The sequence below is a fragment of the Myxine glutinosa genome, chromosome 1 (genome assembly GCF_964187855.1).
Source record: "Myxine glutinosa chromosome 1, kmMyxGlut1.1, whole genome shotgun sequence".
Taxonomy (NCBI): domain Eukaryota; kingdom Metazoa; phylum Chordata; class Myxini; order Myxiniformes; family Myxinidae; genus Myxine; species Myxine glutinosa.
This window is the reverse complement of record NC_136261.1, coordinates 387,423,945-387,439,226: the sequence shown is the minus strand read 5'-3', so window position 1 is coordinate 387,439,226 and position 15,282 is coordinate 387,423,945.

The following is a 15,282-nucleotide window of genomic DNA, read 5'->3' as shown; positions in this document are numbered from 1 at the left end:
GTCCTGAACAGAAAAAATTGAGACATGGCTCATTGTAAAGAACTCTCCATGGGGAATAAAACATGTTAATGATGACGTCATCAGTCACGTGGTTCGGCCGCCATCTTGGAAAAACCGAAAATTTTTGCACCTCCATATTTCCGAAAGTCCTGAACAGAAAAAATTGAGACATGGCTCATTGTAAAGAACTCTCCATGGGGAATAAAATATGTTAATGATGACGTCATCAGTCACGTGGTCGGCCGCCATCTTGGAAAAACCGAAAAACTTTGCACATCCATATCTCTGAATGTACTGAATAGAAAAAATTGAGACATGGCTCATTCCAAAGAACTCTCCATGGAGAATACAATATGTTAATGATGACGTCATCGGTCACGTGATTCGGCCGCCATCTTGGAAAATCCGAAAAACTTTGCACCTCCATATCTCCGAAAGTGCTGAATAGAAAAAATTGAGACATGGCTCATTGTAAAGAACTCTCCATGGGGAATAAAATATGTTAATGATGACCTCATCAGTCACGTGGTTCAGCCGCCATCTTGGAAAAACGGCAAAACTTTGCACCACTATATCTCCAAAAGTGCTGAACAGAAAAAATTGAGACATGGCTCATTGTAAAGAACTCTCCATGGGGAATAAAATATGTCATCGGCCATGTGGTTCGGCCGCCATATTTGTCCTAAATGGCCGATAAAAAAATAAATTCCGGCAAGTCCTCGGTCTCTGACCGATTTTTCATTTGTCTGTTTGTTACTTGCCGGAAAAGATTCCGGCAAGTATGTTGATCTGTTCGTTTATTACTTGCCGGAAAAAATTTTCCGGCAAGTATGTTGATCTGTTCGTTTGTTTGTCTGTCTGTTTGTCTGTTTGTCTGTCTGTTTGTCTGTCTGTTTGTCTGTCTGTTTGCAGCACTGCGTCTACACCGTTGCACGGAAAATCGCCAAACTTTGCACACATATTCGTCTTGCCCTGGAATAGACTGTGCCCAATATATGACGTCATCGGTCACGTGTTTCGGCGGCCATCTTGGAAAAACCGAAATAATTTGCACCGCTATATCTCCGAAAGTACTGAACAGAAAAAATTGAGACATGGCTCATTGTGAAGAACTCTCCATGGGGAATAAAATGTGTTAATGATGACGTCATCAGTCACGTGGTTCGGTCGCCATCTTGGAAAAACGGCAAAACGTTGCGCCACTGTGTCTCCAAAAGTGCTGAACAGAAAAAATTGAGACATGGCTCATTGTAAAGAACTCTCCATGGGGAATAAAATATGTAAATGATGACGTCATATGTCACGTGGTCGGCCGCCATCTTGGTAAAACGGCAAAACTTTGCACCACTAAATCTCCAAAAGTGCTGAACAGAAAAAATTGAGACATGGCTCATTGTAAAGAACTCTCCATGGGGAATAAAATATGTTAATGATGACGTCATCAGTCACGTGGTCGGCCGCCATCTTGGAAAAACGGCAAAACGTTGCACCACTATATCTCCAAAAGTGCTGAACAGAAAAAATTGAGACATGGCTCATTGTAAAGAACTCTCAATGGGGAATAAAATTTGTTAATGATGACGTCATATGTCACGTGGTTCGGCCGCCATCTTGGAAAAACCGAAAAATTTTGCCACTCCATATCTCTGAATGTGCTGAATAGAAAAATTTGAGACATGGCTCATTGTAAAGAACTCTCCATGGGGAATAAAATATGTTAATGATGACGTCATTGATCACATGGTTCAGCCGCCATATTTGTCCTAGACGGCCGATAAAAAAGTAAATTCCGGCAAGTCCTCGGTCTCTGACCGATTTTTCATTTGTCTGTTTGTCTGTTTGTCTGTTTGTCTGTTTGTCTGTTTGCAGCACTACGTCTACACCGTTGCACGTAGAATCACCAAACTTTGCAGACGTATTTGTCTTGCCCTCTAATATACTGTGCCCAAATGATGACGTCATCGGTCACATGGTTCGGCCGCCATCTTGGAAAAACCGAAAAATTTTGCACCTCCATATCTCCAAAAGTCCTGAACAGAAAAAATTGAGACATGGCTCATTGTAAAGAACTCTCCATGGGGAATAAAATATGTTAATGATGACGTCATCAGTCACGTGGTCGGCCGCCATCTTGGAAAAACGGCAAAACTTTGCACCACGATATCTCCAAAAGTGCTGAACAGAAAAAATTGAGACATGGCTCATTGTAAAGAACGCTCCATGGGGAATAAAATATGTTAATGATGACGTCATATGTCACGTGGTCGGCCGCCATCTTGGAAAAACGGCAAAACTTTGCACCACTATATCTCCAAAAGTGCTGAACAGAAAAAATTGAGACATTGCTCATTGTAAAGAACTCTCCATGGGGAATAAAATATGTTAATGATGACGTCATATGTCACGTGGTTCGGCCGCCATCTTGGAAAAACCGAAAAATTTTGCACCTCCATTTCTCTGAAAGTGCTGAATAGAAACAATTAAGACATGGCTCATTGTGAAGAACTCTCCATGGGCAATAAAATATGTTAATGATGATGCCATCGGTCACGTGGTTCGGCCGCCATCTTGGAAAAACGGGAAAACTTTGCACCACTATATCTCCAAAAGTGCAGAATGGAAAAAATTGAGACATGGCTCATTGTAAAGAACTCTCCATGGGGAATAAAATATGTTAATGATGACGTCATCAGTCACGTGGTTCGGTCGCCATCTTGGAAAAACCGAAAAACTTTGCACCACTATATCTCCAAAAGTGCTGAATAGAAAAAATTGAGACATGGCTCATTGTAAAGAACTCTCCATGGGGAATAAAATATGTTAATGATGATGCCATTGGTCACGTGGTTCGGCCGCCATCTTGGAAAAACGGCAAAACTTTGCACCACTATATCTCCAAAAGTGCAGAATGGAAAAAATTGAGAGATGGCTCATTGTAAAGAACTCTCCATGGGGAATAAAATATGTTAATGATGACGTCATGTATCACGTAGTTCGGCCGCCATATTTGTTCGAAATGGCCGATAAAAAAGTACATTCCGGCAAGTCCTCGGTCTCTGACCGATTTTTCATCTGTTTGTCTGTCTGTTTGTCTGTTTGCAGCACTGCGTCTACACCGTTGCACGGAGAATCGCCAAACTTTGCACACATAATGGTCTTGCCCTCTAATATACTGTGCCCCAATGATGACGTCATCGGTGACGTGGTTCGGCCGCCATCTTGGAAAAACCGAATAAATTTGCACCTCTATATCTCCGAAAGTACTGAACAGAAAAAATTGAGACATGGCTCATTGTAAAGAACTCTCCATGGGGAATAAAATATGTAAATGATGACGTCATCAGTCACGTGGTTCGGTCGCCATCTTGGAAAAACGGCAAATCGTTGCGCCACTATATCTCCAAAAGTGCTGAACAGAAAAAATTGAGACATGGCTCATTGGAAAGAACTCTCCATGGGGAATAAAATATGTTAATGATGACGTCATATGTCACGTGGTCGGCCGCCATCTTGGAAAAACGGCAAAACTTTGCACCACTATATCTCCAAAAGTGCTGAACAGAAATAATTGAGACATGGCTCATTGTAAAGAACTCTCCATGGGGAATAAAATATGTTAATGATGACGTCATCAGTCACGTGGTCGGCCGCCATCTTGGAAAAACGGCAAAACTTTGCACCACAAAATCTCCAAAAGTGCTGAACAGAAAAAATTGAGACATGGCTCATTGTAAAGAACTCTCCATGGGGAATAAAATATGTTAATGATGACGCCATCGGTCACGTGGTTCGGCCGCCATCTTGGAAAAATGGGAAAACTTTGCACCACTATATCTCCAAAAGTGCAGAATGGAAAAAATTGAGACATGGCTCATTGTAAAGAACTCTCAATGGGGAATAAAATATGTTAATGATGACGTCATATGTCACGTGGTTCGGCCGCCATCTTGGAAAAACCGAAAAATTGTGCACCTCCATATCTCTGAAAGTGCTGAATAGAAAAAATTGAGACATGGCTCTTTGTGAAGAACTCTCCATGGGGAATAATATATGTTAATGATGACGTCATCTATCACGTGGTTCGGACGCCATATTTGTCTTAAATGGCCGATAAAAGAGTACATTCCGGCAAGTCCTCGGTCTCTGACCGATTTTTCATCTGTCTGTCTGTTTGTCTGTTTGCAGCACTACGTCTACACCGTTGCACGTAGAATCGCCAAACTTGGCACACATATTGGTCTTGCCCTCTAATATACTGTGCCCAAATGATGACGTCATCGGTCACGTGGTTCGGCCGCCATCTTGGAAAAACCGAAAAAATTTGCACCTCGATATCTCAAAGTGCTGAACTGAAAAAATTGAGACATGGCTCATTGTGAAGAACTCTCCATGGGGAATAAAACATGTTAATGATGACGTCATCAGTCACGTGGTTCGGCCGCCATCTTGGAAAAACCGAAAAAATTTGCACCTCCATATCTCCAAAAGTACTGAACAGAAAAAATTGAGACATGGCTCATTGTAAAGAACTCTCCATGGGGAATGAAATATGTTAATGATGACGTCATAGGTCACGTGATTCGGCCGCCATCTTGGAAAAACGGCAAAAAAATTGCACCGCTATATCTCCAAAAGTACTGAACAGAAAAAATTGAGACATGGCTCATTGTAAAGAACTCTCCATGGGGAATAAAATATCTTAATGATGACGTCATCAGTCACGTGGTCGGCCGCCATCTTTGAAAAACGGCAAAACTTTGCACCACTATATCTCCAAAAGTGCTGAACAGAAAAAATTGAGACATGGCTCATTGTAAAGAACACTCCATGGAGAATAAAATAGGTTAATGATGACGTCATCGGTCACGTGGTTCGGCCGCCATCTTGGAAAAACCGAAAAACTTTGCACTTCTATATCTCCGAAAGTACTGAACAGAAAAAATTGAGACATGGCTCATTGTAAAGAACTCTCCATGGGGAATAAGATATGTTAATGATGACATCATCAGTCACGTGGTCGGCCGCCATCTTGGAAAAACGGCAAAACTTTGCACCACGAAATCTCCAAAAGTGCTGAACAGAAAAAATTGAGACATGGCTCATTGTAAAGAACTCGCCATGCGGAATAAAATATGTTAATGATGATGTCATATGTCACGTGGTCGGCCGCCATCTTGGAAAAACGGCAAAACTTTGCACCGCTATATCTCCAAAAGTGCTGAACAGAAAAAATTGAGACATGGCTCATTGTAAAGAACTCTCCATGGGTAATAAAATATGTTAATGATGACGTCATCAGTCACGTGGTTCGGCCGCCATCTTGGAAAATGGCAAAATTTTGCACCACTATATCTCCAAAAGTGCTGAACAGAAAAAATTGAGACATGGCTCATTGTAAAGAACTCTCCATGGGGAATAAAATGTTAGTGATGACGTCATTGGTCACGTGGTTCGGCCGCCATCTTGGAAAAAGTTTGCAACTCTATATCTCCGAAAGTGCTGAACAGAAAAAATTGAGACATGGCTCATTGTAAAGAACTCTCCATGGGGAATAAAATATGTTAATGATGACGTCATCAGTCACGTGGTTCGGCCGCCATCTTGGAAAAACCTAAAAACTTTGCACCTCCATATCTCTGAAAGTACTGAATAGAAAAAATTGAGACATGGCTCATTGTAAAGAACTCTTGATGGGGAATAAAATATGTTAATGATGACGTCATCAGTTACGTAGTTCGGCCGCCATCTTGGAAAAATCGAAAAACCTCCCACCTCCATATCTCCCAAAGTGCTGAATAGAAAAAATTGATACGTGACTCATTGTAAAGAACTCTCCATGGGGAATAAAATATGTTAATGATGGCGTCATAGGTCACGTGGTTCGGCCGCCATCTTGGAAAAACCGAAAAACGTTGCACCTCCATATCTCCAAAAATGCTCAATATAAAAAATTGAGACATGGCTCATTGTAAAGAACTCTCCATGGGGAATAAAATATTTTCATGATGACATCATCGGTCACGTGGTTCGGCCGCCATATTTGTCCTAAATGGCCGATAAAAAAGTAAATTCCGGCAAGTCCTCGGTCTCTGACCGATTTTTCATTTGTCTGTTTGTTACTTGCCGGAAAAGATTCCGGCAAGTATGTTGATCTGTTCGTTTGTCTGTTTGTCTGTCTGTCTGTTTGTCTGTTTGCAGCACTACGTCTACACCGTTGCACGTAGAATCACCAAACTTTGCACACGTATTTGTCTTGCCCTCTAATATACTGTGCCCAAATGATGACGTCATCGGTCACGTGGTTCGGCCGCCATCTTGGAAAAACCGAAAAAATTTGCACCTCGATATCTCAGTGCTGAACAGAAAAAATTGAGACATGGCTCATTGTAAAGAACTCTCCATGGGGAATAAAATATGTTAATGATGACGTCATCGGTCACGTGGTTCGGCCGCCATCTTGGAAAAAACGAAAATTTTTGCACCTCCATATCTCCGAAAGTCCTGAACAGAAAAAATTGAGACATGGCTCATTGTAAAGAACTCCATGGGGAATAAAATATGTTAATGATGACGTCATCAGTCACGTGGTTCGGCCGCCATCTTGGAAAAACCGAAAAACTTTGCACATCCATATCTCTGAATGTACTGAATAGAAAAAATTGAGACATGGCTCATTCCAAAGAACTCTCCATGGAGAATACAATATGTTAATGATGACGTCATCGGTCACGTGATTCGGCCGCCATCTTGGAAAATCCGAAAAACTTTGCACCTCCATATCTCCGAAAGTGCTGAATAGAAAAAATTGAGACATGGCTCATTGTAAAGAACTCTCCATGGGGAATAAAATATGTTAATGATGACCTCATCAGTCACGTGGTTCAGCCGCCATCTTGGAAAAACGGCAAAACTTTGCACCACTATATCTCCAAAAGTGCTGAACAGAAAAAATTGAGACATGGCTCATTGTAAAGAACTCTCCATGGGGAATAAAATATGTCATCGGCCATGTGGTTCGGCCGCCATATTTGTCCTAAATGGCCGATAAAAAAATAAATTCCGGCAAGTCCTCGGTCTCTGACCGATTTTTCATTTGTCTGTTTGTTACTTGCCGGAAAAATTTTTCCGGCAAGTATGTTGATCTGTTCGTTTGTCTATTTGTCTGTCTGTCTGTCTGTCTGTTTGCAGCACTGCGTCTACACCGTTGCACAGAGAATCGCCAAACTTTGCACACATATTGGTCTTGCCCTGGAATAGACTGTGCCCAATTGATGACGTCATCGGTGACGTGGTTCGGCCACCATCTTGGAAAAACCGAAAAACTTTGCACCTCTATATCTCCGAAAGTACTGTACAGAAAAAATTGAGACATGGCTCATTGTAAAGAACTCTCCATGGGGAATAAAATATGTAAATGATGACGTCATCAGTCACGTGGTTCGGGCGCCATCTTGGAAAAACGGCAAAACGTTGCGCCACTATATCTCCAAAAGTGCTGAACAGAAAAAATTGAGACATGGCTCATTGTAAAGAACTCTCCATGGGGAATAAAATATGTTAATGATGACGTCATATGTCACGTGGTCGGCCGCCATCTTGGAAAAACGGCAAAAATTTGCACCACTATATCTCCAAAAGTGCTGAACAGAAAAAATTGAGACATGGCTCATTGTAAAGAACTCTCCATGGGGAATAAAATATGTTAATGATGACGTCATCAGTCACGTGGTCGGCCGCCATCTTGGAAAAACGGCAAAACTTTGCACCACAAAATCTCCAAAAGTGCTGAACAGAAAAAATTGAGACATGGCTCATTGTAAAGAACTCTCCATGGGGAATAAAATATGTTAATGATGACGCCATCGGTCACGTGGTTCGGCCGCCATCTTGGAAAAATGGGAAAACTTTGCACCACTATATCTCCAAAAGTGCAGAATGGAAAAAATTGAGACATGGCTCATTGTAAAGAACTCTCAATGGGGAATAAAATATGTTAATGATGACGTCATATGTCACGTGGTTCGGCCGCCATCTTGGAAAAACCGAAAAATTGTGCACCTCCATATCTCTGAAAGTGCTGAATAGAAAAAATTGAGACATGGCTCTTTGTGAAGAACTCTCCATGGGGAATAATATATGTTAATGATGACGTCATCTATCACGTGGTTCGGACGCCATATTTGTCTTAAATGGCCGATAAAAGAGTACATTCCGGCAAGTCCTCGGTCTCTGACCGATTTTTCATCTGTCTGTCTGTTTGTCTGTTTGCAGCACTACGTCTACACCGTTGCACGTAGAATCGCCAAACTTGGCACACATATTGGTCTTGCCCTCTAATATACTGTGCCCAAATGATGACGTCATCGGTCACGTGGTTCGGCCGCCATCTTGGAAAAACCGAAAAAATTTGCACCTCGATATCTCAAAGTGCTGAACTGAAAAAATTGAGACATGGCTCATTGTGAAGAACTCTCCATGGGGAATAAAACATGTTAATGATGACGTCATCAGTCACGTGGTTCGGCCGCCATCTTGGAAAAACCGAAAAAATTTGCACCTCCATATCTCCAAAAGTACTGAACAGAAAAAATTGAGACATGGCTCATTGTAAAGAACTCTCCATGGGGAATGAAATATGTTAATGATGACGTCATAGGTCACGTGATTCGGCCGCCATCTTGGAAAAACGGCAAAAAAATTGCACCGCTATATCTCCAAAAGTACTGAACAGAAAAAATTGAGACATGGCTCATTGTAAAGAACTCTCCATGGGGAATAAAATATCTTAATGATGACGTCATCAGTCACGTGGTCGGCCGCCATCTTTGAAAAACGGCAAAACTTTGCACCACTATATCTCCAAAAGTGCTGAACAGAAAAAATTGAGACATGGCTCATTGTAAAGAACACTCCATGGAGAATAAAATAGGTTAATGATGACGTCATCGGTCACGTGGTTCGGCCGCCATCTTGGAAAAACCGAAAAACTTTGCACTTCTATATCTCCGAAAGTACTGAACAGAAAAAATTGAGACATGGCTCATTGTAAAGAACTCTCCATGGGGAATAAGATATGTTAATGATGACATCATCAGTCACGTGGTCGGCCGCCATCTTGGAAAAACGGCAAAACTTTGCACCACGAAATCTCCAAAAGTGCTGAACAGAAAAAATTGAGACATGGCTCATTGTAAAGAACTCGCCATGCGGAATAAAATATGTTAATGATGATGTCATATGTCACGTGGTCGGCCGCCATCTTGGAAAAACGGCAAAACTTTGCACCGCTATATCTCCAAAAGTGCTGAACAGAAAAAATTGAGACATGGCTCATTGTAAAGAACTCTCCATGGGTAATAAAATATGTTAATGATGACGTCATCAGTCACGTGGTTCGGCCGCCATCTTGGAAAATGGCAAAATTTTGCACCACTATATCTCCAAAAGTGCTGAACAGAAAAAATTGAGACATGGCTCATTGTAAAGAACTCTCCATGGGGAATAAAATGTTAGTGATGACGTCATTGGTCACGTGGTTCGGCCGCCATCTTGGAAAAAGTTTGCAACTCTATATCTCCGAAAGTGCTGAACAGAAAAAATTGAGACATGGCTCATTGTAAAGAACTCTCCATGGGGAATAAAATATGTTAATGATGATGTCATCAGTCACGTGGTTCGGCCGCCATCTTGGAAAAACCTAAAAACTTTGCACCTCCATATCTCTGAAAGTACTGAATAGAAAAAATTGAGACATGGCTCATTGTAAAGAACTCTTGATGGGGAATAAAATATGTTAATGATGACGTCATCAGTTACGTAGTTCGGCCGCCATCTTGGAAAAATCGAAAAACCTCCCACCTCCATATCTCCCAAAGTGCTGAATAGAAAAAATTGAGACGTGACTCATTGTAAAGAACTCTCCATGGGGAATAAAATATGTTAATGATGGCGTCATAGGTCACGTGGTTCGGCCGCCATCTTGGAAAAACCGAAAAACGTTGCACCTCCATATCTCCAAAAATGCTCAATATAAAAAATTGAGACATGGCTCATTGTAAAGAACTCTCCATGGGGAATAAAATATTTTCATGATGACATCATCGGTCACGTGGTTCGGCCGCCATATTTGTCCTAAATGGCCGATAAAAAAGTAAATTCCGGCAAGTCCTCGGTCTCTGACCGATTTTTCATTTGTCTGTTTGTTTCTTGCCGGAAAAGATTCCGGCAAGTATGTTGATCTGTTCGTTACTTGCCGGAAAAATTTTCCGGCAAGTATGTTGATCTGTTCGTTTGTTTGTCTGTTTGTCTGTTTGTCTGTTTGTCTGTTTGTCTGTTTGTCTGTCTGTTTGTCTGTCTGTTTGCAGCATTGCGTCTACACCGTTGCACGGAGAATCGCCAAACTTTGCACACATATTGGTCTTGCCCTGGAATAGACTGTGCCCAATTGATGACGTCATCGGTGACGTGGTTCGGCCGCCATCTTGGAAAAACCGAAAAACTTTGCACTTCTATATCTCCGAAAGTACTGAACAGAAAAAATTGAGACATGGCTCATTGTAAAGAACTCTAGATGGGGAATAAAATATGTTAATGATGACGTCATTGGTCACGTGGTTCGGCCGCCATCTTGGAAAAACCGCAAAACTTTCTATATGTAGAATCTTTCTATACGTAGAATAGCCAAACTTTGCACACTTATTTGGCTTGCCCTCTAATATACTGTGCCCAAATGATGACGTCATCGGTCACGTGGTTCGGCCGCCATCTTTGAAAAAATTTGCACCTCCATATCTCCGAAAGTGCTGAATAGAAAAAATTGAGACATGGCTCATTGTAAAGAACTGTCCATGGGGAATAAAATATGTTAATGATGACGTCATCAGTCACGTGGTTCGGCGGCCATCTTGGAAAAACCGAAAAAAAATTGCACCTCTATATCTCCGAAAGTACTGAACAGAAAAAATTGCTACATGGCTCATTGTAAAGAACTCTCCATGGGGAATAAAATAAGTAAATGATGACGTCATCAGTCACGTGGTTCGGTCGCCATCTTGGAAAAACGGCAAAACGTTGCGCCACTATATCTCCAAAAGTGCTGAACAGAAAAAATTGAGACATGGCTCATTGTAAAGAACTCTCCATGGGGAATAAAATATGTTAATGATGACATCATCAGTCACGTGGTCGGCCGCCATCTTGGAAAAACGGCAAAACTTTGCACCACGAAATCTCCAAAAGTGCTGAACAGAAAAAATTGAGACATGGCTCATTGTAAAGAACTCTCCATGCAGAATAAAATAGGTTAATGATGACGTCATATGTCACGTGGTCGGCCGCCATCTTGGAAAAACGGCAAAACTTTGCACCTCCATATCTCTGAAAGTACTGAATAGAAAAAATTGAGACACGGCTCATTGTAATGAACTCTCCATGGGGAATAAAATATGTTAATGATGACGTCACCGGTCACGTGGTGGGCTGCCATCTTGGAAAAACGGCAAAACTTTGCACCATGAAATCTCCAAAAGTGCTGAACAGAAAAAATTGAGACATGGCTCATTGTAAAGAACTCCCCATGGGGAATAAAATATGTTAATGATGATGTCATATGTCACGTGGTTCGGCCGCCATCTTGGAAAAACGGCAAAACTTTGCACCTCCATATCTCTGAAAGTACTGAATAGAAAAAATTGAGACATGGCTCATTGTAAAGAACTCTCCATGTGGAATAAAAAATGTTAATGATGACGTCATCGGTCACGTGGTTCGGCCGCCATCTTGGAAAAGCTTTGCACCTCTATATCTCCGAAAGTGCTGAACAGAAAAAATTGAGACATGGCTCATTGGAAAGAACTCTCCAAGGGGAATAAAATATGTTAATGATGACGTCATAGCTCACGTGGTTCGGCCGCCATCTTGGAAAAACCGAAAAATTTTACACCTCCATATCTCCGAAAGTGCTGAACAGAAAAAATTGAGACATGGCTCATTGTAAATATCTCTCCATGGGGAATAAAATATGTTACTGATGACGTCATCAGTCACGTGGTTCGGCCGCCATCTTGGAAAAACCGAAAAACTTTGCACCTCCATATCTCCGAAAGTGCTGAATAGAAAAAATTGAGACATGGCTCATTGTAAAGAACTCTCCATGGGGAATAAAATATGTTAATGATGATATCATCGGTCACGTGGTTCGGCCGCCATCTTGGAAAAACCGAAAAACTTAGCACCTCTATGTGTCCAAAAGTGCTGAATAGAAAAAATTGAGACATGGCTCATTGTAAAGAATCCTCCATGGGGAATAAAATATGTTAATGATGACGTCATCGGTCACGTGGTTCAGCCGCCATCTTGGAAAAACCGAAAAACTCTGCACCTCCACATCTCCAAAAGTCCTGAATAGAAAAAATTGAGGCATGGCTCATTGTAAAGAACTCTCCATGTGGAATAAAAAATGTTAATGATGACGTCATCGGTCACGTGGTTCGGCCGCCATCTTGGAAAAGCTTTGCACCTCTATATCTCCGAAAGTGCTGAACAGAAAAAATTGAGACATGGCTCATTGGAAAGAAATGTCCATGGGAAATAAAATATGTTAATGATGACGTCATAGGTCACGTGGTTCGGCCGCCATCTTGGAAAAGCTTTGCACCTCTATATCTCCGAAAGTGCTGAACAGAAAAAATTGAGACATGGCTCATTGGAAAGAAATGTCCATGGGGAATAAAATATGTTAATGATGACGTCAGATGTCACGTGGTTCGGCCGCCATCTTGGAAAAACGGCAAAACTTTGCACCTCTATATCTCCAAAAGTGCTGAGCAGAAAAAATTGAGACATGGCTCATTGTAAAGAACTCTCCATGGGGAATAAAATATGTTAATGATGACATCATCTATCACGTGGTTCGTCCACCATATTTGTTCTAAATGGCCGATAAAAAAGTACATTCCGGCAAGTCCTTGGTCTCTGACCGATTTTTCATTACTTGCCGGAAAAATTTTCCGGCAAGTATGTTGATCTGTTCGTTTGTTTGTCTGTCTGTCTGTTTGTCTGTCTGTTTGTCTGTCTGTTTGTCTGTTTGCAGCACTGCGTCTACACCGTTGCACGGAGAATCGCCAAACTTTGCACACATAATGGTCTTGCCCTCTAATATACTGTGCCTCAATGATGACGTCATCAGTGACGTGGTTCGGCCGCCATCTTGGATAAACCGAATAAATTTGCACCTCTATATCTCCGAAAGTACTGAACAGAAAAAATTGAGACATGGCTCATTGTAAAGAACTCTCCATGGGGAATAAAATATGTTAATGATGACGTCATATGTCACGTGGTCGGCCGCCATCTTGGAAAAACGGCAAAAATTTGCACCACTATATCTCCAAAAGTGCTGAACAGAAAAAATTGAGACATGGCTCATTGTAAAGAACTCTCCATGGGGAATAAAATATGTAAATGATGACGTCATCAGTCACGTGGTTCGGTCGCCATCTTGGAAAAACGGCAAATCGTTGCGCCACTATATCTCCAAAAGTGCTGAACAGAAAAAATTGAGACATGGCTCATTGGAAAGAACTCTCCATGGGGAATAAAATATGTTAATGATGACGTCATATGTCACGTGGTCGGCCGCCATCTTGGAAAAACGGCAAAACTTTGCACCACTATATCTCCAAAAGTGCTGAACAGAATAATTGAGACATGGCTCATTGTAAAGAACTCTCCATGGGGAATAAAATATGTTAATGATGACGTCATCAGTCACGTGGTCGGCCGCCATCTTGGAAAAACGGCAAAACTTTGCACCACAAAATCTCCAAAAGTGCTGAACAGAAAAAATTGAGACATGGCTCATTGTAAAGAACTCTCCATGGGGAATAAAATATATAAATGATGACGTCATCAGTCACGTGGTTCGGTCGCCATCTTGGAAAAAAATTGCACCTCCATATCTTTGAAAGTGCTGAATAGAAAAAATGGAGACATGGCTCATTGAAAAGAACTCTCCATGGGGAATAAAATAAGTTAATGATGACGTCATCTATCACGTGTTTCGGCCGCCATCTTGGAAAAACCGAAAAACTTAGCACCTCCATATCTCCGAAAGTGCTGAATAGAAAAAATTGAGACATGGCTCATTGTAAAGAACTCTCCATGGGGAATAAAATATGTTAATGATGATGTCATCGGTCACGTGGTTCGGCCGCCATCTTGGAAAAACCGAAAAATTCTGCACCTCCACATCTCCAAAAGTCCTGAATAGAAAAAATTGAGACATGGCTCATTGTAAAGAACTCTCCATGGGGAATAAAATATGTTAATGATGACGTCATCGGTCACGTGGTTCGGCCGCCATCTTGGAAAAACTTTGCACCTCGATATCTCCGAAAGTGCTGAACAGAAAAAATTGAGACATGGCTCATTGTGAAGAACTCTCCACGGGGAATAAAATATGTTAATGATGACGTCATCGGTCACGTGGTTCAGCCACCATATTTGTCCTAAATGGCCGATAAAAAAGTAAATTCCGGCAAGTCCTCGGTCTCTGACCGATTTTTCATCTGTTTGTCTGTCTGTTTGTCTGTTTGCAGCACTGCGTCTACACCGTTGCACGGAGAATCGCCAAACTTTGCACACATAATGGTCTTGCCCTCTAATATACTGTGCCTCAATGATGACGTCATCGGTGACGTGGTTCGGCCGCCATCTTGGAAAAACCGAATAAATTTGCACCTCTATATCTCCGAAAGTACTGAACAGAAAAAATTGAGACATGGCTCATTGTAAAGAACTCTCCATGGGGAATAAAATATGTTAATGATGACGTCATATGTCACGTGGTCGGCCGCCATCTTGGAAAAACGGCAAAAATTTGCACCACTATATCTCCAAAAGTGCTGAACAGAAAAAATTGAGACATGGCTCATTGTAAAGAACTCTCCATGGGGCATAAAATATGTTAATGATGACGTCATCAGTCACGTGGTCGGCCGCCATCTTGGAAAAACCGAAAAACTTAGCACCTCCATATCTCCGAAAGTGCTGAATAGAAAAAATTGAGACATGGCTCATTGTAAAGAACTCTCCATGGGGAACAAAATATGTTAATTATGACGTCATCGGTCACGTGGTTCGGCCGCCCTATTTGTCCTAAATGGCCGATAAAAAAGTACATTCCGGCAAGTCCTCGGTCTCTGACCGATTTTTCATCTGTCTGTCTGTCTGTCTGTTTGCAGCACTGCGTCTACACCGTTGCACGTAGAATCCCCAAACTTT